This window comes from Quercus lobata, chromosome 11 (genome assembly GCF_001633185.2).
Source record: "Quercus lobata isolate SW786 chromosome 11, ValleyOak3.0 Primary Assembly, whole genome shotgun sequence".
Lineage (NCBI taxonomy): Eukaryota > Viridiplantae > Streptophyta > Magnoliopsida > Fagales > Fagaceae > Quercus > Quercus lobata.
The window spans coordinates 13,011,976-13,035,526 of record NC_044914.1 but is presented as its reverse complement, the minus strand read 5'-3'; the positions used below and the strand labels follow the sequence as shown (position 1 = coordinate 13,035,526).

General features: G+C 34.2%; 1 pseudogene; it reads left to right on the top strand.

Annotated features, from left to right (window-relative positions):
• The first annotated feature begins 1,817 nt into the window (after nt 1-1,817).
• LOC115966415 lies at nt 1,818-23,320 on the top strand (annotated as a pseudogene).
• Nucleotides 23,321-23,551: the final 231 nt, after the last annotated feature.

Here is a 23,551-nt window from a genome sequence, read left to right as displayed (position 1 = left end):
CCCAAAATAAAACTAGAGTACCATAGATAGAATGACCCGATAGAGAAACCAGAATCTAGAATAGATATACATTCTAATTTCCAGCTTATATAGTCACATGTTTCTTGACAAATACTAGTTTGGGTCAAACATGAATTTTATCTGTAACACAAAACAAAGATTTAAATCATTAGAGTAAAAAAGCCTCTAAAAAATTACCATCAATCAATGGGAAGCCAATTTTACTATTTATGGATTATAACCACATGGTACAAACAAGTCAACATTATAACATATTTTTAAATGGATTAGAAAACATTATATCACAAATATGAGCAAATATAGTGTCTAAATAGAACTATAAAAAAAAAAAAAATATTAGGCACATTGAGGATTAATAAAAAAAGGATATGTTTATTCAGCAAAATAAGAAGAAAAAAAAAACAGGGGATATGTATTTTGCCAATATTATACAACAAAGTGATACGCAAAGTACTAAAAATGTATATGATTGTCTTCCTTCATATACCTAATTGTATCTTCACTATAGTTCACAAAATTAGAAGTCTTCCATTGTGCTAAACTTGAATCACATATTCATTTATCTTGTTCCGATGGATCATTAACATAGACAATGTTGAACCTATGTTGATATTCTCCATGGATTCAAATCTTGATGCTCATAGAGGGATAAGACACTTTTTGATCAAAAGAAATCTCAACAATGATTTTAATATCCTTGATGCCATCCTACGACTATAAAGGTAACAGTGTAAACTTTGTATATTTTATTAAATATAGTGAAACACATAGGTTTAGAAGGTAGCTAATTGAGCTTGTAGATTATATAAAATTGTTGTACTTTGATACCAATAAAGCATAGAGCTTAACACAAACTCGGGACCAAACCAAATTCAACTACATAGCATTATTAACTCTCATCCTCCTTATTGTATTCTTGGAGAGTTGGAGTATGAGTGAAAAAGAATCAGAATCAAACGTTGCAATTTTATTCTAGTTTTTCTCTAAATGTTGCCATAGAAATTCGAATTTAGTTAGAATTGATGTAAGTGTAACAATGCATAATGTATAAAAACAAACTGCAGAAATACTTGGCAATATAAAAATGAGCAATCCTCAAAGGCCGAATTTTTATGACAAATTTATAAGGGGCTTGAATTTATGATTGTAAACGTCATATGGAGTTGTAATTCTCAAATATGAAGGACAATAATTAAATAACTCAGATATTTATGGGGTTTTCATAGTAAAGGAAAAAAGAATAACTCTCCTATATTTAAATGGACGTCATCATCAACTTTAACGTAGAAATTGGCATCCCACATAGCAACTCCAGCAAAAAAAAAAAAAAAAATATATATATATATATATATATATTAGAGAATTTCAACCTATGAGTCAATTCCTAATAATAACCCTTTATCATTAAATTAAGATATCGATCGGTTTTTGGTGTAGGTAGAGATTCAACTCCATAGGTAACCTTCAACTTCGTCTTGCTCACAAGTAGCATCAATGCAAAGTCAAATGACATTTTTTCTATTTATTAAATTGATACAGCAAAATAGTTTTTTTTTTTTTTTTTTTAAGTGATAATACATGCAACAGTTGAAGGTAGCCAACAAAAAGAGCAAAATATGAAATTATGTCCTCTGCTTCAATAGCTCTCTAGAGTACACCCTATTATGAGGAATTAAATAATGACAAAAAAATGTTTAATCAATTATCCATTATTATTTTTTGATGAATAATCAATTATCCATTATTATGTCTATATGCTCAAGCATTCATATGGACTATCAATTTTTGGAAAGACAATGGAATATGTAGATGGACACTGGCATCATTTGGATATATCTGTATCCTTAACAAAGTCAAGGATAGAAAAATCAAACCTTGTAATCAACAACGATATTCATAATTGAGTAAAACAAATCATTAGAACAAATTAAAAAATTACTTTGGGTAGAATCTAAGGTGTTCATACATACATATATATATATAAATATAATGGGAAATATATATATATATATATATATATATAATATGGGAACAAGAGCGAAATTTGAAATTAATGTCTCTCATAGCCATGGAGGGGGAGAACAAACGAAAATTTGGAACGAAACCTATACATTTATTAAAATAAATTCACGGTAAAATTAAGTTATCAATAGAAAAATCAAAGCTTAACCACACAAATCCATTCAAAAAAAAAAAAAAAAAAGAAGGAAGAAATATAATGGATCATGGTTTTACATTATGTTTGTGGGCATTGATGAAAATGACGATGAGAGAAAATGAATTTGTGAGGAGGAAAGCAATTTTTTTGAGAGAGTTTCAATTATCCACTCCCAATGATAGCTCTTTATTATTAGACCAAGACACCAATCAGTTTTTTTAGTGTAGGTGTGGATTGAACTTTAGATCTCTTATATAACCATTAGAGACTTTATCAGTTGAGTTAATTGAAACCCACGTGAAGAAAGCAATTGGAATGGAGCACTTGCATTAGTAAGTGCAAAGTAGTGCAAAATAGAAAAAGTATTAAGATATACACATTTTGACTAAAAAAACACCCATATCAATGAATGTAAAATTATGCATAAATGCACAAGTGTTATAGTAACTGTGCATATATGCACGGTTACTGTAACTTGTGCATATATGCACGGTTACTGTAACTTGTGCATTTAGTATTTTAGTATTTTTTTGGTAGTGTTAGGAATGTGAGAGAGAAGAGTAGTGAGTGAGAAAATAATAAAAAATTGTAAAAGAATGAATATTTTATTGAATAAATGTGTAGAATAGATAGATTGATATGAGCGTTTTGTAAAATAGAAAAAGTAGATTTTTAATGTAAAATAGAAGTAAACTTTTACACTTAGCCTCCGTTTGGATATTAATGAAAAATAAAAATTATTTCACTCTTTAACTTATTTTTACTATTATTTATAGGTCCTATTCCACTTTTCGGTACCATTCATGGGTCTCACTGTACTATTTTAGCTAACTTTTACCTTTATCTACAGTACTTTCAATAATAAATTTTTAATTTTAGCAAAATAAGTAATTTCTAAACAGTCTCTTAGATGCGTTTGTTAGGCCAAAATGGCCCATTAGTATTAATTTTTGAAATATTTAGCAACAGAGCACTGTTTCGGAAATAATTAGAGAAGTACCACTTTTTCCAAAAACGCCGCTATAGGGCCCGAAAACGTCACTATAGGGCTTAAAAAACGCCACTATAGGGCCCCTTGAACCTGTTATGGGGACTTATAAAAAAAATTTTGCAGGAAAACGCCGCTATAGGGCCCAAAAACGTCACTATAGGGCTTAAAAACGCCACTATAGGGCTTAAAAACGCCACTATAGGGCCCCTTGAACCTGTTATGGGACTTAAAAATTTTTTTTGCAGGAAAACGCCGCTATAGGGCCCAAAAACGTCACTATAGGGATTAAAAACGCCACTATAGGGCCCCTTGAACCTGTTATGGGACTTATAAAAAAATTTTGCAGGAAAACGCCGCTATAGGGCCCGAAAAAGTGGTATTTCCCTAATTATTTCCGAAACAGTGCTCTGTTACTAAATATTTCAAAAATTAATGCTAATAGGCCATTTTGGCCGCGTTTGTCATGTATATTCTTTGGCCACTGTCTCTCCCTCACCTCACATTCACTGATTCACCAGTCACCACCTTTCTTTACTCTTTGCTATCATTCGAAAAGACCAAAATGTCCCACAACTCTTCTCGGCAAAAACATACACTTTTTTGGGCAAAAACGTAACTTAGATATAGTAGAATACAGTATAGCTATACTCTATCACTCCCGCGCAATCTACCCTCTTTCTAAAGCACATCACACACTTGTTGCCCTTTCATTTCCTAAACAATTCCCATTTCCCAATTTAATTTAATTACATGGACAACATAATAAATAAATAAATATTTTCTTTTATTGACATGTGAGTGAAAAAAAAAATTATATAATTTTTATTTATTACAAATAAGTATATATTTGTAGCATCCCTAGCGCAAGCTTCCTCTCCAAGTTCCCATATCCCTGTTCTCTTCTTCTTCTTCTTCTACCTCCAAACTTTCCCCAAATCCACTACTAATTAACTATATTTTCTTTCACTCTTTAATCTTTATTCTTACTCTTCATTCCATCGCTTCTTCACCAATGGCGGCTGCAGCTTCCTTTGACGAAGAATCCATTGATGATAACCCCCTTCTCCAAGACTTTGAGTTCCCACCCTTTGATGTCCTACAACCCAAACACATTCGCCCAGGGATCCGTGAACTCTTGAAGAAGCTTGTGGGTTTCTTCTATTTGTGTTTTGGTTTCTGGTTGTTGTGTTTGACAACAACAACAATATGGCTTTTACTGTTTGTCTAAACTTTTTCAAAATTTAACAAAAATAGTGTATTTTATTTTAAAAAGCTACTTTGTAGTTTTTGTCACAAATTTAACGTAAAAATTACCAAAAGGTTTTGATATAGACTATGAAATTATATCTTTTAACATAAACTATAAAGCTATTTGCTTGCTAAATATGAGACAAAATATTAGTTTATGGTAGCTTATTTGCTGAACGTGTGATTAAAGCTTATAGTTTGTTTATCTTAAAAAAAAAAAAAAAAAAAAAAAAAAAAAAAAAAACCTAATTTCTGTTAAGTTAGGGGAAAAAAAGCTAAGACATAGGGCAAGAAGGAAAAGCAATAAGCTTTTTGTCAAGCTGGTTGAGCCCGTTGAACTGTTTTTGGTGTTGGTGCTCTGTTTGTTTGGTTGTGTTGCTCATTTTGTTGTGTTTTTGTTCCTGAGTTTCTAATTTGTGGGTTTTGAATTTTGTTAGTTGTTTTATTTTTCCTTATGGAAATTTTTGTTAGTTATTGATAATGGCTTAATGGGTTTTCTAGGAGCATGATTTGATCGAATTGGAGTTCTCAGTGGAGCTGTTCTTAGTGGAGCCATTGGAGTTGTCAATGGAGGCATTATGGACTAAGTTCGTTTTGCCATTGGAGAAGATAGTGAACCGCTTGTCTTTGGTCTGGAATACTGTTATCCAGCTCAAACTGCTCAAGGATTCTCCTGAGCTCAGTTCTGCCATTGAAGAAGTTCAGGTATCCTTATGTCCTTGTAGTGCCATTTTATACGTACACACTTTGGGTTACAAAATTCAAACTTACAATTATAAGCCAGAGCTGACTAAGGCATAAATGTGTTGTGGTGGGTTTAGAGTTAGAAAAGAAGAAGAATTAGATAGAAATTTTTAAGGGTGTTTGGAGGCTCTTTCGAGTTAGGACTTCTACTTATATTATGACTCCTTGTTTGACTACTAAATTAAAACCTAATTAAATACTAACTTGGACCCAAAGAAAATAAATCTTAGTTCTCCTAAAAGATTTTAGACTCATCCAAATTACCAAAATACCCGTAGTACACAGGAATGGCAGAAATTAGAGATTTGCAATTGTATATAAAATTGTCCATAACTAATGAAATAAGAACCTAAATAAAAAACTGATTTAACCTAAAAGACTCATACTTAGACCATTAAAACCACATGACTTTTACTTTAATTGGACTAAAATAATTCTTGAATAAACATTTTTGCAAAGCGGTAGCAAATTAATCTTCCATGGCTACATCAGTTACATTCTGCCAAAGAACCTTTAGGCTAGAAACTTTAGCACTCTTCTTTGAGCAATTGTTATTGGACTTGATTTTATCTTCGTGCTTTGTGACTTCTGTTTACCTTTCTATTTGTATTCTTTTACTTGTGGTTTGCAGCCAGAGGAGGTTAAGTTTGAGCTGAGGTTGAATCAAAGTAAAACAAATTACAATGCATTTAAAGCTATCTGGAAGTCTCATGATTGGGAGACACTAAGTGATGCTCGTAAGCGTGTTGTAGAATGTGAGTACCTCAAGTAGCTTTCATCATAATTAGTCAAAAGTTTTTCCAATTTTTATGTTTTGTGCATTGTGTTTTCCTCATTTTGTTCTTGTGTGCACTTATGCATATTGTTTCAAACTTTTTGGTAGAGACCATTAAAAAAAACACCACTTTCAGGAATTTTTTTTCTTTCATTGCAATGGTTTGGGTTAGTATAGGTGAAACAACATCCATCTTTCCGTAATTTTATACCATGTTTGCTTTAATAAGATCTTACACATCTTTTCTTTGTTGAAACTTGAAACTTTATCCTGTCATGTTAATTTTATGGGATTGGAATCTGGACTTGTGCTGTATGACTTTTGATAGTAAGTTCTTTACATGTTTGCATGCAGGCCAGATGATAAATGCAATTCTTAATGGTGTTGAGCTTGAAGATAATAAAAGAGAGTTATTGAACAAAATTGAACAGGTTTGCTTTTAAGGGCGCTCTTTCATCTCTCATCTTCTAGGTTGTTTTATTTTATTTTACATTAGATTCCAAATCTGTTATATGTTTGTATAATTGTGCATGAAGCTAACAATATGTCTCATCACAAAACAAGGGTATGGTTGTTATTGTCTCCAATCTAATGGAAAAGGATCAAACCTACTTAACAATTTTTATCATTTCTTTGATTTATGCTTTCCCTGGAAGTTGGCTTTGTTTTTTTTTTTTTTTTTTTAGAATAAGTACATGCAGGGCACAATGATATGTTCTTATGTGCCATGACATTTGTTGTGTATATAGAGGAATATTTTGTTTGACCCTGCAAAAAAGTATTTCCTATCTCTTTTATTTATTTATTTATTTTAATTTGGGAAGGAGGGTAGGGATGGATTTAACATAAAATTATATACACTTCTTCCTTCCCTCTAATTTGGAAGCAATAGATGTCAAATTAGTTACTTTGATCAAATAAGAGTGTTGATGATTAATTTTGTCATTTCATTTCAATTTTTCACTTGGCTTAGCCATTCCTTTCTTTTAATCTTGTTTTCATTCACAGGATTTGACAAGACTATCACAAAAATTTGTAGAGAATGTTACGGAGGACAAAAAGAAGTTTGATGAAAAACTAATTATAGATAAGAATCATGTTGTAGGATTTGCTCCTACGTTTCTTGAATTATTTGCACAAAGAGCAATGTTTAAGGTATTCTTTGTTGAAATCAATTTCCTTTGGTTATTTAATATCTATTTTGATCCCCAAGTCTATTTTGTTCCCCAAGTATATCTTATCTTGTGCATATGTAACGTATCTCATTAGGGTCATGAAAATGCTAATGCTGAAAATGGGCCTTGGATATTAACATTAGAGGATTGCTATTATGCTGAAAACCGATCTTTGCGTGAAGAAATGTTTTGTGTGTATATCACTTGTGCCTCTGCCGGAGTTCCGGATAATACAAAAATAATTGACGACATTTTGAAGCTTAGATTGGAAAAGGCTAAGCTTCTTAATTACAAAAATTATGCTGAGGTATGTTTTATTTATTTATTTTAATATTACTATTTTGGAAGAATTGCTAATTATTATATTTTTCAGGTAAGCATGTTAACCAAAGTGGCTACTCTTGAAGAAGCAAAAGAGCTTTTGGAAAAACTTCGCAGTGCTTACTACAATGTTGCAGTTCAAGGTAGTGCACTGTATTTATATTCTAATAATTGCAAATGAATTTTATTTTAAATGGCATTAACTTTTCTTGTGAGAGTGAGATTGTGGGTTCAAAACTATTGGATGGATATGTAATTAGTGGCATTGTCCGGTCTTCTTTATATGGAGAATTAGGATTTGAATCTCCTACCCCATTTAATTCTATATAACCTTTTTTTTATGCATAACCCACTGAACCCCATATAGACTAAGGACTATAGTTTACAACTTCTTGACCACTGAGTAATGAATGACTAGAATACTTTTTAATGCGACTATTTCTCAACTGATATCTTTTATGCTGGAAATAGCTAAGGACTAGACTGTGTGTTTGATCCTTGCAGAATTGGAATATATAAAAAGGTTCTGTAAGGAATGTGATGCACAAGAAGCTGATGATTTGAAATTTTGGGACCTCTTTTATTGGATTAATGTGGTTCGTGATGTATCGTGTACAATCAGTGAGGTTAGATCTTTTTCCATGTGCACTCACATACATTTACATTTTTAATTTCATGTTGGTTTAAAATTAAGATATAACCCAAATTCCATTAGTCAAATTCTAAGTTACATTTGACATCTATTTCTCAAATTTTGTAACTATATCTTTGTTTCAAGTTGAAGGGAGATTAGGATATTTGTTAGATTATTAACGTAGGACAAGGGGGAACAAGGCTTAATAGGGTTTGGGTGGGTGAAACAAAGGGGAAAAACCAAGTTTTGGCTGCTGTGACTAGTGCTGTGACAGTAACCGTGAACAGTGATGTTAAAGAAAAGATAAATATCTAGGAATCACTCCTAGGGTTTCTTGGCATCACGCCTTGGAGTAGTTTGCATCACACAAACCGTAAACAAAGCTTCATAGCTCTAAACTGAAAATATTATTATTAACCCTCTCAATAGAAGGCATTACAACTCTTTAAATAAAAGACATGTACCTATTCCTTGTTGAAATAGGACTTTATTTAAAACTCCTAATAAGGACTTGGACTTGGGACTCCTTGGGCTTTATTACCAACCCAAACTGATCAACTTAATTCAAATAAATCTAAAATAAGACCCGAAAACATAATATTAGGTGAGGTTTAAGTTACACATTCTGCTTCTTCTTTTTTTATATCAATGTTATACTATTTAGTATCTCTATTTCATTTTTTTTTAAGGGACAAACCCTTCTTGAATCACATTGTTTCCTTATACTCAATGCTTTGCAAACTTTTAAGACAATTAAATAACTGTATCATGTATAACAGGCTTAAATTTCAAGTTGGATGTCATGGTTTTCTTATTCACACGACATTTCTAATAAATTATACCTAATTTGGCACTAGCATATTTACCGAGGTAATTAAAGCTGAAGGGCGACCTTATGGCTCCAAGGTCCAAAAAGGCACTAGCTTGATTGAAAGCAATGCACCAAATTCTAAATGTAGTTAGCATACATATAAAACCGAAATCACATGTATCTAATGTGATGAAATATTATAATAAAGTGTGCAAGACATTTACTTCATGAAAGAAATTAGTTCTTTCAGTAAATTTCAAAATAAGCTATGCATTGTTTAGGCTCTATTAATTGATCTAACAATAGGTTTTACATTAAGCTTCTATAAAAATAAAAAAAAATTCTAAAAAAGGAAAAATAAAAAGAGAACAGTAAAAGCTAAAGTTTATAAGATTATATAATTGAAATAAACAAAAGATTATATGATTCTAATATATGTGTGTGTATTGTACTTGATTAAGTATTAATTTTTTGATAACTAATAAGTTTTATTGATTAACTATTAATTTTAATGTTGCCAAAATTTGCTTTCTTTCTTGTTACTTGCTTGGAGAAATTTGGGTGTTTCCTGCCTTTGTTTTGTTACTTTTGTATTCTACAAGAAGAGCAACATCTATTATTCTCCAAGCCAAAGGTTATGGATGGTTGTTTAACGTATGTATTATTTTCTTGAATGTGCGATGCTTTAAATGTTGTCAGATTCATGCTTTCTTGTTACTTGGCCCAAAGAAATGTACATTCTATTTAAGAGGGTATAGGAATGAAATGGAATATATTGAAAGAAATAAGAATATTCCATCCATTCTTTTGTTTGGGAGTTCAGTAAAAAGGAATGAAATGGTTAGAGGGAATGACCATTCAATTCCCTACTAAGCATTCCTCCCAAAAGTTGGAGGAACATTCATTCATTTAATGAAATGGAGGCAAAATATTGAATGTCCCTATTTTGAGTAAAGGGTGAAGGCTGTAAAAGTAAAATATATATGTCCTTTCCATTCCTTCTTTTATAAACCTCCAAACACACTAGAGAAAGTACGCCATATTTTCAATCTATTCTTTTTCATCATTTTATTATTTATCAATTTCATTCCATTCCATTCTATTATTAAAAAAAAAAACTCCCAAACATGGTACTAAGTGTTTCCTTCTTTTGTATTCTACAGGAATCGATGGCTCCATATTTATCCTTGCCAACAGTTCTAGATGGCCTTTTCAACCTTACGAAGACACTATTTGGAATCAATATTGAGCAAGTTGATCATTTAGCTTCGGTATTTTATATTACTTACTTTATACTTTAAAAAAAGTTGCTACATTGTGCTTTGCTATATTTTTTTTCACTTCCCATTAATATATGATTGTTATGTTCAGGTTTGGCACGATGATGTCAAATTCTATTGTGTCAAAGATTCTTCACATAATCCTATTGCTTACTTCTATTTGGATCCATATGCTCGACCATATGGGAAAACGAGAAGTACATGGATGACTGGGATTTTTGGTCGAAATCGTGTTATGTCATGTGATAGGTAGCCAATTGCCTTCCTAGTGTACAATCTAACACCACCAGTTGGGAGAAAACCAAGCTTATTGTCATTTAAGGAGGTAAGTAAACCCAATTACATAAGCTTTTAGGTTATGGTATATAAAATGTAGTTCCTAGATTAAAAACATTGGAAAACGCTAGATAATTACTTGCTTTTTGAAGTTTTAAATATTACTTGTTGTCAAATTCATTAATGATTTTTTTGCAGGTTGTGACTGTCTTCCATGAATTTGGTCATTCACTCCAGCATATGCTAACCAAGCAAGATGAGAGTCTATTTGCTGGTATTCAAGGGATAGAGTTGGATGCTGCCGAATTTTCTTATCAGTTCATGGAAAAATGGTGTTATCACAAGTAATTTTTGTCTTCATAGATACTAAAGCTTTATGGCATTAAATTTTCATGAACTTCTCATTTGTGCATTGCATATAATAGGAACTTTGATCCATATTGAGACAAGGCTTTTCCTATACGATACCTAACTAAGCTATCATGTTGCAGACTAGCTTTTCATCATCTAATTTTTACTAATGGGTTCTTTAGGAATATTTTCATGGGCATTGCAAAGCACTATGAGCTCGGCAAGAGTCTCAATGAATTTAGTTGTTTCAATTTCCTTGAAACTAACGGTTTATTGGGAAGCATAGAACGTCTTAATCAGGTCAGTGTATTTGGTCGGTGTTATTTTTCCTTGTTTTCTTTTGCCATTTATTAGTCATATATCCTTCAGTAATTTGGTGTGTTTTCTGTATTGGGTTTTCATTTCAACTCATGTTCCATGTTATGTGGCATATGATGTTCCAGTTCCCATTTTGGATACCTAAACTATCTGGAATTTAGGTAACTTGGGGGAGATTGTGTTGTCTTAATTGATTATAATTTGCATTTAGGTCTTATAGAGGCGCTAATTAGTGCATTAGAAATCTTTAGAATGTTCTAACTTCTAATAGAGATAGAGAGCACTGCCGCATAATTTGTGAGCTTGGCTTTTGTATTAAAAAAGTATGTTGTCTATCAGCTTGACAATAAAGCAAGCAAGTTTTCCTTTATTGCTATGATTAATGCATCTTTTTAATTTAATGGATTGGGGAATACCTGAATTAGAAGCTTTAACAATAAAATTGCTAGAACCTGGAGGGAGGATATTAACATTGATTCCATATTAGCGTATATCATGAAAAACAAGGGAAGCCAGATAGTTATATATATTTGTATGGGTCTGGTGGTGTTTCAAGGTGCTCTACTGCTGTGATCATATCCTTTTTTTGTCTTTGACTGGAAGATACAAATAATCCTTTTTTTAATAGGATATAAATGGACCTAGTGAGGTTTGAATCCATGATCTAACCCTCCATGTCATTTTTATAGGAAAAGTGTGATTTGAGCTAGAACTCATTAGCAATGTCGTAGGACAAATCGGGATGTGCTTTTGGTAGGCATAGAGCTATAATAATAAAAAACTGCACTTTATAAGGTCGTTAAACTGCAACTTTTCCTAATAGAAGTAGGACTTCTGCTTGGACTAGTAACCAAATCCTCAATGAATTGAACCAAATCCCACACACAAAGACTCATAAACTAACAATGATGTGTGAACCCAATATTGGTTAGGCTTAATGTGGAGGCACCTGGCTAGTGCTTGATCCATAGGGATTTAAAGAAGAAATAGATATTAAGTTTGAAGAAACATGGGGGATGAACCTAGAACAATGACTGATAGCTAGTCTATCTAAACTTCCTTTCATAGCGGATAATTCTTTGAACTTTGCTTCATTTGAATTCACCTTCTTATCCTTTTTTTTTTTGGATAAATAGCAGATAAATTGTATTAAACAAAACTCCAGGTACACCGGGGGTGTACATGGATAACAATACATCAAACACTTAAATTGATTAAGTATTTCTAAAAAATTAGAACAAGGAAAAAGATTAAAGGGCGAACTCCACTCCAGCAAAGTGTGAAAAAGGAGAGATTTAAGTTCCAAAATAGACCGTTCATTTTCTTCAAAACATCTTGAGTTCCGTTCTTGCCGTAGGACACAATGTGGTGCAGTCCTCCATAAATCAATGCTCTGATGTCCATTGAAGGAACCTTGCCAACTCGAAAATAAATCAGTAACACTATGCGGCATAAACCATAGAAGACCAAATTGAGTCCACACCATAGACCATAATTCATAAGCAATAGGACAATGAAGAAGAAGACGATTCAACGATTCACCGATTCTCCACTCTTTTTACACATATAGCACCAATCTACAATTGCGACACCCTTATACCATAAGTTCTCAAGAGTCAAAATCTTACCTAATGCGGCGGTCCAAGAGAAGAAAGCAACCCTAGGAGGGATCTTTGAACGCCACACAGGTTTCTAAGGGAAAAAAGTGTCAAGAGTAGAGGAAAGGGAGAGATAGTACTCACTCCAAAATTCTTATTCCTTACCGGTTTCCAACATAGTTTGTCTTGTCCTTCACCATTAAGAGGCATAGAATTGATAAGATCTAGAAAAGTGTAAAAATTGAAGATCCTAGTGAAGCCTCTGGTTAGGAAAGTGCACAACATCCTCAATAGAAGACCCCTTATTACAACTAATGCTATAAAGTTCTGGAAATACCTCTCGGAGAGTACAACCCCCACACCACACATGATGCCATAATTTAATTCTATGACCAATACCAACCTCGAACTTAATGGATTTCGAAAAAGCTGGCCAGCCTTGTCTTATGATTCCCCAAAGACTAACACCATAAGGATTAGAGACTCCTTTTGTACACTAACCACCCCAATCATTCCCATATTTAATTAGTCTCAATGACCCACCTCTAGAGGTCTTCCATATCTCCACAACCATTTCCCCAACAAAGCTTGATTGAAGATTCTCAAATTTCTAATGCCCAAACTGTTGGACTGCAAGGGTGTACAAACCTGGGCCCACTTAACTAGAAAGAATTTAGGGGACTCATCTATCCCACTCCATAGAAAATTCCTTTGAAGCCTCTCAATATGATTAGCAATATCCACTAGAATAGAGATGAGTGATAGAAGTTGGTAAACTTGAGAGAGTGCTTTTAATTAAAGTAATCTTACCTCTTTTTGATAAATATAATCGCTTCCAACTCGCTAATCTATGCTCCATTTTTTCTAGAATAGAGTTCCAAATCACCCTATCCTTGAATTTATCTCCCAAAGGAAGTCCCAAGTAAGCCATTAGCAGAGATGACTGTCTACAACCCAGCAATGCCACAAGCTCCCCCATATTAGAGTCTAGACACCTCTCCAACTAGAACTAATTTTGACATAGCAAGATTTATTTGCAGTCTTGAGAATGCTTCAAAAGAGGATAAAATCTCCCGCAAATAATCAATCTGACTTGTAGAAGCATCACAAAAAATTAAAGTGTTATCCACAAAGAGAAGATGGGCCAGCATCAAAGGAGTATTAGTCCTGGTACAAACAGTGAAACTTGAGATGTGTCCAGCCAGAACCACACCATCCAACCAGCGGCTTAAAGCCTCCTTAACAATAGCAAATAAGAGTGGGGAGAGAGAATCACCTTTGCATAGCCCCTTAGAGCTCCCAAAGAAATCCTTAGGGGTGCCATTTATCAGAATTGAAAATCTCATCATGGAGATACAAAACAAAATCCACTTTCTCCATTTCTCAAAGAATCCACAGCGGTGCAACATATACATAAGAAAATCCCAACTTACATGATCAAAAGCTTTCTCCACATCTAACTTACATAAACTCCTGGTATCCTTATCTTGAGCCTACTATCAAAACACTCATTAGCAATTAAAATAGAATCTAGGATTTGCCTATCCATAGCAAAGGCATTTTTGACTCAAAGATAATCCTAGTAATCACCCTTCTTAGCCTGTTAGCCAGCACCTTGGAAATGACTTTATAAATACCGCCCACTAGACTAATGGGTCTAAAGTCTCTCACATTAACAACATCTCCTTTCTTTGGAATGAGAGGAAGGAAAGTTGCATAAAGACTTTTCTCAAAGACAGCTTGTGAATGAAAGTTTAAAAGAAACTCCATAATTTCAAGTTTTAAAAAGCCCCAACAAGCCTTAAAAAAAAGACATAAAAAAAGCCATCGAGAAACCATTTGGTCTTGAAGATTTATTCGCCATTACAACCTTGGATGACACCATAAACCTCCTCTTCCTCAAAGGGTCTATCTAACCAAGCAGCCTCCTCCTTAGAAATCGTAGAGAATTCCACTTCATCTAGCATAGGTCTTTGACCCTCATTTTTAGAGTAAACTGTTTGTAGAAATGAGAGATGCATGCTGATATAGAATTTGGATCCGATATCAACTCACCATCCACCAAAAGATTTTTATGGTATTAAACCTTTTCTGGGAGTTTTCTGTTCTATGAAAGAACTTAGTATTTCTATCCCCCTTTCGGATCCAAAGGGTCCTAGATTTCTGTCTCCAACATATCTCAACCATAAGAGTTAACTTTTCAAGCTCAATGCGAAGCCGTTATTTTTCCAAATTCTCATCATTGGTTAGAGGACAGCTATCTTCCAACAAATCTAGTACTTCAAGATCCTTCCATAACTTGTGCATCTTATCCTCTACATTGCCAAATTCTTCCTCATTCCATTTCTTCAAATCTAGCTTCAAAGCTTTCAATTTGTTAGCAAACTGAAAGCTAGGGAAACCTTGAAAATGATAGGACTCTCACTTTCTCCACAAAACCCTCAGCCTTCAATCACATATTCTCAAAGTGAAAAGGGTGGCTGCTCCTGTGAAAATTTCCCCCTTCTAAAAGAACTGGAAAGTGGGTAGAGAGTAACCTATGCAATCTTTTTTGACGAATGTTAGGAAAGTGCTCTTCCAAATCAGAAGATAGAAGAAACCTGTCAAGCCTAGACCACAAAGCCACTGCTCTAGAATTAGACCAAGTGAAAGACCCCTTCCAATGGTAAATCTATAGGACTGTGTTTAGAAATGAAATCTAGAAATTCAAGCATGGCCGATGAGATGGAGTCAAATTCACCTTCTAATTCTACTGATTAAAAGTTTACTTTATTCCTTTGTAGTCTTGAGAAAAAGGCTTAAACATGAATATAATATCACATTAGTCACCATCATCTTGGATGAGAACTTGATGCGGGAGACGTAAGAAGATTGTTATTTAGTATTATTTATGTTTGTAAGTCAATTGTATTTTTACATTTTAGGCCTTAGTAGTTTATTAGGCTATTAGTATTTTAATTTGGAAGCATGGTTATTTTTTGTAATAAGGTAATTAGGGTTTCCTAGCCAATTAGAACTAGGGTTTAGCGATCTTTTATAAGCAACTTATTGTACTCCTTGAGGAGAAAGTTGATATTTTGATGAATGAAAAAAATGGTCGTTTGGTCTGGTGCTGACTTCAAGTCCACTCGGTGCTGACTCCTAGTGGTTTCCCCGCTTGGTGCTGACTTCAAGTAAGGCCTAGATGCTGACTCCTAGGTCATATCCTTTATTTTATTTTTTTTAAAATTTTGTTCTGATTGTTTATTGAGAAATTGAAGAAAATATCAACAAAGAACTTGCTGTAGGATTTTTGGCTCTAATACCAAGTTGACGTTGGACAAATTAAAACATTTGTCGATGTGGTACTTGTGGTAGGCAGAACCTGTAGAAAGAAGGGTTAGAGTTTGAGATGACCAGGACTTTGTGTGGAAGAGAAAATTGATTTAGTCTTGCAAAATGTTAGCGTAAACAGAAATTAAATATGCCTACAAACTGTGAATACTGCATATGAACAGTATGTGAATAGTGATAAAATATTGAAGAGAAGGAAAAGATATGAGAAAAGGAGAAAAGAAGAAAAGAACAATAAAGTCAGCTATCGTGTTTTAGTTTTAATACTCAAAAACTCGTATTTTTAATGATCAACTCCTATTTGATTAAGTACAATGATACACTTAGAGCATTCGGTCTAAAATTTCCGTATTTTTTAGTATAAGAATCTACTTTTTTCTATTTTACACAAGTATTTTGCAAAAACACTCACATTAGATTATCTATCATACACTCTATTTTCCTTAAATAATCATTTATTTATTTATGTTTATTATTTCAGCCTTTCCACATTATAACACATACTCTGAATGAGTTTTGTTTTGATGATATTGTTTTGGGTTGATTTTGAGTTGGGTTTAGGATGGGTTTGAGTTGATTTTGATTTGATTTCCATTGATTTTGGGTCAATTTTGTGTTTGGATTATGATTATGTTGTAATGGGTTGTGGTGATGGTGGTTGGGTGGTGCAGGAGCAATGTATATTTACATGGTTAGAGCATTCATATTAGTCCATCTAATGGTATGGGTTAATTTGGGTTTTTCAAATGGGTTTTCTGTTGAGTTTTGTTTTGGGTTGATTTGAGTTGGATTTGTGATGAGTTTTCAGATGGATTTGAGTTGGTTTGTTTTGGGTTGATTTTTATTTTTTTTTCTAGATTGAAGAGAATCAAGGGAAGAGAGAAAGTCAAGGAAGAGAGAGAGTTTGACGAGGGTGAGACATGAAAAAGAAAAAAAAGATTTAAATAATCAAATAGAAAGCTACAATGCTATAGCAATTTTGTATATGTACAATGTTATAGACCCAATGATGTGGGTAGTTTTTGAGCAAAAATATGTTAAACTGACCACTTTTTATATTTTACAGTAACTAGTGCGATTGCTCTTACTATAGCAATAATGTATATATACAGTGTCATAAATGGACTGATGTAGGTAGTTTTTGAGCAAATATACATAAAACTGACTACTTTTTCAATTTTGCAATAACTTGTGCAAGTGCTCTTATGTAGATCCCACATCTAAATGTTTCCTAATAGGACCTGGTCATGCCTACTTTGACTAGTAAACAAACATTAACTGAATTTAACCAAAGCTCATACATAAACACTCGTAAACTAGTAAGACAAACTTAAAAATAAATTGAAACCCAATTACTTATCAAAAAAAAAAAAAAAACTCAAAGCCCACAACTATGGTCCATACCCAACAATTACAAAATGAACATAAACTAAAATACTAATGACCTTATTAACTACTAAGGACATTTATTCTTGAACTTTGACTAAACCTTAGGTTTCCTAAGAAGTTTTTTGTTTCTTAACCACACTATGGTTGTGCCATATTAAGCAATCACCTCCTTCATCCCCTCCAAATATTCTTAATCTTACATTCAAATTTAATTAAAGGACAGATGTCAAGGTAGCGTTGGAATGGGTATCCGAAAGCTTTGATCTCATACTAATGTTAAATGTAACTGGCAGCCCACTTTGAAGGCTTGTAAGATGTGAGGGAAGGCTGGTTTGAGTACTCAACCATTAATTTGGGATGTTTCGCATGATGGAAAACTCTTTTGATTTAGGAAGTGCGTAAGCATATTTAGTATGGTGAGTACTTTAGGTGTCATTTTAAAGATGTTCCTAGTTAATGTGGATATTTTGTTTGAGTGGAATAATTTAAAGTTTGAGTTTAATCCCTTATTTCAATTATTGTCATGTTTCTTTTTTCCCAAAATTTTCTAAATAATAAACGAGACTAAGATTACTGTTTAGCCTGATTTTGCTGTAGCATTTTTGTCATGGAAGTCGCAATTCTAAACCTCTGTTGCTCAGTTACATGATTATGGAAATAATAAATTGAAATTTCTATGATGTTCATATGCACTATTGACTTACTAATTTCTTAGCATTCATTATAATTTTGCAGATAAGATTTGCGATTGTAGATTTGGAGCTGCATACAAATTACGTTCCTGGTGGGTCAGAATCAATCTTTGATTTTTATGGGAGGGTTTCTAAAGGAACACACGTGGTCCCTCTACTACCAGGAGATAGGTCTCTCTGTAGTTGCCTTCATATATTTGAAGGTTTGTTTTCACTCTCAGATTTACTTTCTAATTATTCTTTTTACTTATTTAACCACCTTTTGATAGTTTCCTATATTAAACTTTTTGTGATTATTAGGTTCATATGCAGCTGGATACTATAGTTACAAGGTTTTATTTATTTTTATAGTATTCATAATTATTTTTCGCATTCTATGTAATTCTTTCATGAATTGTGGGCATGTTTTCTATTGTTGTATGTATACCCTTTCTTTTATTCCTCCATTTATATTTACCATGAAACCATATTTTTGCATTTGGTAGTGGTCTGAGGTGATGTCGGCAGATGCATTCTCTGCCTTTGAGGAGGCTGGACTGAATCAGGAGGAGGTAAGTCCAAAAGAGCTGCCTGCAAAGATAGGTCTTCATAGTCTTGTCACTTACCTTCATTTTTTTCTATTATAGTTTATTTTATGCATATAGAATACAGTTTCTAAACAAGAACACATCTCCATATTGCATGTGGTTGATTATTCTATTTGTAGTGCCTTATCTAAATGATGATGCATTAGGGCACCCTGTTGAAGATTTAGCACGGTGTCCATTGCATTGCATTTTTGGATGCACAATTTTATTACCTACTGCCGATCATCTCCAATTTTAGGTTTTTTTTAATTTTTTTTAATTTTTAATTTTAATTTTATTTTATTTTATTTTTTTAAGAATGATAATATACAAAAGGCTGCTCTATGCATGAAAAACATTGACCAAACCTACATTTACAAGAAAAGGAAAAAAGAGAAAAGAAACAAAAGAAAACTAAGCAGCAGACTAATTACAAAAGAGCAAGAGAACTAAGAAAAGAAGGGAGAAAATCACTAGTTGTGAGCCCCTAAGCCTGAAACCAATTAAATAGAGTTTCACTAAAAGAAGCAAGCATCTGATCTTCGGAACTATCCAAGTCCTCAAAAGTCTAACGATTCCACTCCTTCCAAAGACACCATAGTAAGCACAAAGGAACTAAATTCCAGATGTTAGACAAGTGCTTCCCTAACCAATTCCACCAACCAAAAAGCAGATCTGGAATCGTTTTAGGTATGAACCACGAAATAACAAAAGATGTAAAAACAAAACTCCACAACCGATGAGACTTCTCACAATGAAGTAGTAAGTGATCCACTGTCTCCCCATAACTACGACACATAATGCACCAAGCCACCAAATCAAAACCTCTAAGTCTCAGATTATCACCCATGATGCTATTCCAAGCAATAGATCAAACAAAAAAGGAAACATGCCGAGGAGCCTTAGCTCTCCAAATACCCTTCCAAGGAAGGACAACAGAGGGAGAACCTCGCAAATTGTTATAAAATGTCCGGATGTCAAAATCCCCATTAGGCTTCAACTTCCATCTCATCTGGTCTCCAACATCCATTAAAGGATTATTGGCTCCCAAGATACGAAGAAAGGTCACCCCTTCAATCATTTCCCAATCATAAAAGTCCCAAATGAAACGAACATCCCAACTTCTTCTCTCTCCCGCCCCCAGCCTTGTCAAAGAAGATTCTATAGAGACCTCCTTGTCAGTGGCAATACCATACAGCCTCAGGAAAGCCAGTTGAAAAGTTTGATCCTCACACCACCCACCCTGCCAAAATCTCACTCTATTTCCCATCCCAACAACAAATTGAGTATTTTTGCTAAAATCTTCCCAACCCACACGGATACCTTTCCATAAACCATACCCATGAACTCTCCTACCCAACTTAGAAGTCCATCGCCCTACTTTTCCTCAAACTTTGAAGCTACCACCCTCCTCCAAATCCGATTCTCCTCATTTCCAAACTGCCAAAACCATTGGCCATAGGCGCACATACTTTATCCCATCCTACCATCCTACCAAATGAGTCTTGCTATCAGCCCATAGAAAATCCCTTTGCAACTTCTCAATTCTGTTAGCCACATGAGTACGTAGGAATAGTGAAAAGTGATAGAAAGTAAGTAGGAAGACTAGATAACGTACTCTTGAGCAGTGTCAATCTACCCCCCATAGACAAATACAGCTTCTTCCATCTGGCCAACTTTCGCTCAATTTTTTCTAGAATAGGATTCCAAATTGAAGGTGATTTATGAGAGGCCCCCAACGGCATGCCAAGATAAGACAGAGGCAAAGTTCCAATCCTACAGCCCAATATCTTAGCCAAGGCATGGACATCATTTACTTCCCCTATTGGAACCATTTCACTCTTCTGCACATTGACCTTCAAGCCTGTCACAGCCTGAAAACAAAGTAACAACAATTGAACATGAAGGATTTGCTCCACAACTACATCACAAAATAGAATTGTATCTTCTGCAAACAAGAGATGTGAAACACATTCCCCATCACCCCTCCTACCATCAGCTTTAAAACCACGGATTAAGCCAGCACCCTCAACTCTCTGCAACATCCTGTTGAAAACTTCCATCATAATAAAAAACAACATAGGAAATAGTGGGTCTTCTTGTCTCAATACCCTTGAACTACCAAAAAAATCAGCTAGAAACCTATTGATCAATATAGAGAACTAAACAGTGGATATAAAAGTGCGAATCCTCTTACACCACTTCTCCCCATAGCCCATTCTCTTCAACAAATCCAGAAGAGCCTCCCAATTCACATGATCGTAAGCTTTCTCAATATCAAGCTTATAGTTAACCCCTAAAACCCTACTCTTCACTTGACTATCAGCACTTTCATTTGCAATATGAACTGAATTAAGGATCTGTCTCCCACCTACAAAACTATTCTGAGACTCAAAGATCAATTGATCTAAGACCATTCTCAAGCAATTTGCCAAAACTTTGGCCAAGCTTTTATACACACTTCCCACCAAGCTAATACGCCGGAAATCTCTGTTATTAGAGGCGTCATTCTTTTTTGGAATTAAGGTGATGAAAGTAGCATTAAGAGATTTTCAAACTTGCAACGTTGAAAAAACTCTTCAAAGACAGCTAAAATGTCTTTCTCCACTACTGTCCAACAATGATGATAGAAAGTCGTAGTAAATCCATCTGGACCTGCAGCTTTGTCCCCTTCCAATATAATAAAGATTTATGGATTGTAGACCATGGTGATAGGGAGGTTGTCTGTCTGTGCCACTCGGGGCATCCACTTAGGACTTGAGACAAACATCCCAAATTGAAGTGTCATTTTAGGGTCATTAACCTTGCATACAAATGTTTATGTGCACTTTTCAGTCTTTGTGTGATGTAGTGTGACATAATTTTAGAGATTAAACACTGCCTTAAATTTTTTTTTTTTTGGAAGGCATGTTATTTTGTGCGTCTTTCATGAGTTTTCTTTTAACAATTAGTAGTCAGAGCTTTGTAACATTTAGAAAATTCTGCTTATGTCTTACTACATTTATATTGGAAGTGATTTTTCATTTAGAAAATTCTGCTTATGTCTTACTCATTTATATTGGGAGTGATTTTTATGTCTTACAACAGGATGAGATTGTGAAAGGGGCTATGAAAGCAATGGGGCCCAAGTTCCGAGACACCATCCTTGCCCTTGGAGGTGGCAAGGCGCCAAAAGAGGTAAAAAAATAACTTCTTTTATTGGCTTCCTAGTGGAATACGCATTGGATGACTTTATTATAATTAGAGCATTAGTATTGGTAGTTCTAAAACTCCCCAATTTGCTATTTTATACCATTAAACCACAAACACATGCATTACCTGGGTTGCTATTGCTAAAAAAATTAATTTTATACCTGTTGGAATTATTGTGGCTTGGTTCTAAACTTAAAATCATTTATTTTATTCTTTCTCTCTCCTCTCTCAGCCCCTCTCTCTCCTCTTTCAGCTTTCCCCCTCTCACTCTCCGACTCTATCTTCTCTCTCTTGCAATTTTGGGTATCCATGGTTATGGTTGTAGATCAGTTTTGGGTGGTTATGATTATAGATCTGCTTTGCGTGACTATGGATCGGCAGTTGGGCTGTGGATTGATGGGTTGTAATTTGTGTGGCAGTGGGTTTTGGGTCGGTGGGTTGTGATTTGGTTTGATATGGTTTCAAGTGGAGATGATTGAGTTTCAATGTTGGTGGTTTTTGAGTTTGCTGGCGGTGGTTGGTGAATGACAGTATGGGATATGGTTGGTGAACGATGGTATGGTGGTTGAGATCAGCTGCTTTTTATTTATTTATTTTTTTTTTTTATGGCTGAGATCAGTGGTTATGAAAACGCCACAAATAATCAACCTTATAGCGACATTTTAGAAACTATGCTAAAAAGCAGGACAAATGCTATATCGACGTTTTGAAACGTCGCTATAGGATTGATTATTTGTAGAGTTATAAATGGCGACGTTTTAAAAAACGTCGCAAAATATGTATAGCAACGGCTCAGTTGCGACATTCTCGAATGTCGCAAAAAAGCTGATGTCAACCATTTGTGTCTACAGCGACGTTTTTTGGGTTTTTGGCGCCTAAACCCAGACTTCTTTTAGTGGTGCATGGTGTTTGTCGGTGTTGAGATCAGCAATTAATGGGTAGCTTTCCTATGGCTTTTTTTGGGTTGAATTTTTTTGGGTTTGCAATGGTGGTGATGGCGGTGGTTTTTTTGGTTGTTGCGGCGGAGATTGGCAATAGTTTTTTTTGGCTGAAAGTATTTATATTATTTTAATAAATTCTAAAAATAAGTACCAGGATGTTGAGTGTATTGTAAAATGGTATAGTATAATAGATAATCTAACTTTTTAGATAGAAAGATGCAACATTTTTTGAAAACTGGGATGCAAATGCTTAGCTTAATGGCTTTAACTCTTATTTGATGTTCATAATGACTTTATGTTATTGCATCCAGGTATTTAGAGATTTCCGTGGGAGAAATCCTTTGCCAAAGGCACTGCTCAGGAGCATTAGAGTAAGGTGTCCTCCAGAGTCTTCCTCAGTGTCCTCAGCGTTCTTGCCAGAGTCCTCCTCAGAGTCCTCCCCAGAGTCCTCACATCAACTGAAGCGAAGATCGGAGTCCTTGCATCAACAGAGGCGGAGAATATAGAAAAATCGTAATATGGATACATGTATATATTCATCCACTTGTAAGCAAGAAGTGGGTTAGGTAGTCTTTGGCAACACTTAACCAATGCAATTCTCACGGAGTTACAGGCAGAGAAGGCATTCCAAAAAAATTTTGAGGTGTTTTGATGGACAATTGAGAATGCAATTTTAAAATGCAAACTGGACTTAGCTAGAAAAGAAAATTGATATATGATCGATTATCATAACCTAT